This window comes from Capsicum annuum, unplaced genomic scaffold (genome assembly GCF_002878395.1).
Source record: "Capsicum annuum cultivar UCD-10X-F1 unplaced genomic scaffold, UCD10Xv1.1 ctg4585, whole genome shotgun sequence".
Lineage (NCBI taxonomy): Eukaryota > Viridiplantae > Streptophyta > Magnoliopsida > Solanales > Solanaceae > Capsicum > Capsicum annuum.
In genome coordinates, this window is record NW_025853376.1 from 15,001 (window position 1) to 18,272 (window position 3,272).

Consider the following 3,272-nt stretch of genomic DNA (forward strand, 5'->3'; position numbering starts at 1 on the left):
GGTAGGTTCAAAACTAGATCAGAAGTCAAATTATCCTTCAACTTCTCAAAACTACCCTTACAAGCATCGAACTAAAAGAACTTAATCTTCTTCTGAGTCAACTTTGTCAGCAAAGCAACAATAGAAGATAAATTCTCCACAAACCTCCTAAAATACCTAGCCAAGACCAAGAAGATTTGAATATCGATTAGAGTCGTAGGTCTAGGACACCTTTTAACTACCTCAACTTTTTATGGATCAACTTTGATCCCTTCACTAGAAATCACATTCCAGAGAAAAGTCATATTATTCAACTAGAACTCACAATTAGTGAATTTTCCTTTTAACCTCTAATCCTTAAGGGTCTAAAACAATATTCAAAGGTGATTGGTGTGATCCTTCTCACTCTCAGAATACACCAAGATGTCATCAATAAACACTATTACAAATAAATCTAGAAACTACCTAAACACCTGATTCATAAGATCCATGAAAGCATTCAGATATTAGTCAAACCAAATGACATAACCAAAAATTCATAATAAGCATAATGGTATGGACAACAGTCTTTGGAATATCCACATCCCTAATCTTCAACTGGTGATAGCCCAAATGGAGATAAATCTGAGAAAAACATCTAGCACTATAGAGCTGGTCAAATAGATCATTGATTCTCAAAAGAGGGTACTTATTCTTAACTGTGACCTTATTCAATTGATGGTAATCTACACACATCTGAAGATACCTATCATTTTTTGTATGAAAAGCACGGGAGCACACATAGAGAATAATAGGGCGAATAAAGCCCTTGTAAAGAAGATCATTCAATTGGTCCTTAAGATCTTTTAGCTTAGTCGAAGCCATTCTATGAGAAGGAATAAAAATAGGATGGATATCCAATAGAAGATTAGTCCCAAAATCTATCTCCTATCTGGAGGAATTCCAGGAAAATCATTGGGAAAAACCTCAAGAAAATCATTTACCATAGGGACAGATTGCAAGAAGGGACCCTCAGAGTAAGAATCTTTAACCCAAACTAAATGATACAAAAACTATTTGGAAATTAACTTCCAGGCTCTAAGATAAGAAATAAACCTCCCTTTAGGTGCTATGAAACTCCCCTCCCATTTAATTACCGACTCATTAGGGAAATAGAAATTGACGTTTCAGGTCCTACAATCTAGAGAATCAGAGAATAAATAAAGCCAATCCATCCCTAAGATAATATCAAAATCTACCATATCTAGTGCTACCAAATCTACCAATATCTCTATATGAAAGATAAACACCATACAACCCCTATAGACCTTTCTAGACACTATAGAATCACCGACCGAGGTAGACAAAGAGAAAGGATTGGAAATATTTTTAGGACCAAAACTAAAATGCATAGCCGTATAAAGGGTCACATAGGAAAGAGTAGAACCCAAGAAAACAATACACGTCATAATAAAAGAGCTATAACGTACCAATGATAACACTAGGAAATAGATTAGATTCTTGATGAATAGAAAAAGCATAGAGATGATTCTGACCAGTTCTAGTACCTAAAGTAGCACCCTTAGGGGTAAGAGCCAAAGAAGTAGCAATCAGGAACTTATTAGCTCTAGTAGCAACCTTATCTGAAGGACTATTCCTTTGTATATGCCTAGGATAATCACAGTAGAAATACAAATTCCTTTCCCCATCATAATAACCATGATGAAGCTATCTACCATATTTCATACCACTTTGCTAATTTGTACCCTTCTTTGAATACTTGAACTTTTTGTTCTACCTCAATCTAATTTCCACCTACTTTTTCTTTTTATTCTCAACTTGTTGCATATATACCACCAACCTATAGATGCTCATATCACTATTTAAATAGTAGTCTTACATTTTAACACCAAGTCATAGGACAACCTAATAGCAAACTTTCTCATTCTAGCCGTCATAGCAGATACAATCTTCGAGGCATAGTGAGACAACTGATTAAACTTTAGGGCATATTCCTTAACAGTAATCTTACCTTGCTTCAAATTCACAAATTCTTTAGCCTTAGCCTCTCTCAACTCCTGAAAATAGATCAAAAAATGCACCTAAAAATTTATCCTATACTGCCAGCTTAATATCATCACCCCCCAGCTGTTCAAACTCCTCACACCACTAATATGCCACATCTTTCAATTGATATGCAGCAAACTCCATATCCCAAGAGTCAGTAGCATGCATCACCATAAATATCTTATCCATCTTATCAATAAACCCTTAAGGATCCTGACAGCGCCCACATGCAAGTGCACGTGGTCTACCAAGTAATATAGTGGCCTTCAAGAAAGCTGAGTTATCGATCCCACAGACTTGATTTGGCAACAATTTAATTTTAGTTCACACTTCATATTTAATTGATGAAAAAGTAACCAAAATAGAGTTTGGAGTGTGTAAATTGCAAGTAAAATAAACAAAGTATGAATAAAAGGTTTTGAGACAATCAATAGGAGAAAACCCAGGGTTGAAGCACTTTGAACAATCATATTATGATATTAGATTTCATTTGTTAGCTTGATTGTCTTGGTTGTTGATTCGTAGGGTCAATTGCATGATTATGGTTTCCCAACCTCTAATTCTTTATCTAAGTTAAACCTTACAACTATATCGTTGAGCAGAGATGTAGTAGTTTACTTAAATTCTTTAAAAATATCATCCTACATGGGAATAAAGTACGGTATCTAAGTACATCTCTGTCCTAGATATTATTTTGAATTCCTTATTGCTTAAAGAAATACAAACCATACTATGCTTATTCCTATGTTCTATCTCCCAATTTCCTCTCCTAAGTTCACAAGGTTGATAATATATGTATTCTAAGGGTGATCAATCCTCAAAATAATTAAAACAAGAATAGACAAATAACCAATAGTAATAAGCAAAGAAAACAAACTTAATCGATAGCAATAATACTCATGTTCTTGGCTTCAACCTTGGAAAAAGGGCGTTTAGCGATGCATTGTCATAATCGTAATCACAAGGTTGTAATTAACGACTAAAAACATGTATGAACTATATAAAATTAATAAAAACCTTATAATGAAGTTGTAGCAGCCCCTTGATCTCCAAAATATGTGAAAAGATATGTAAAAACATGATACAACATGTATATATAGCATAAGGGTAAGCCAAGTCCGTTTAGGAGTCGAATTAGCTTGAAATGCTTAGGTGTGGTGTAACGCCTCGAATCTAGTACCCAGAATACTACACGGTGCTCATGACCCTGAAAGACCACAAGCTAACCTATAATTGATATCTGTACC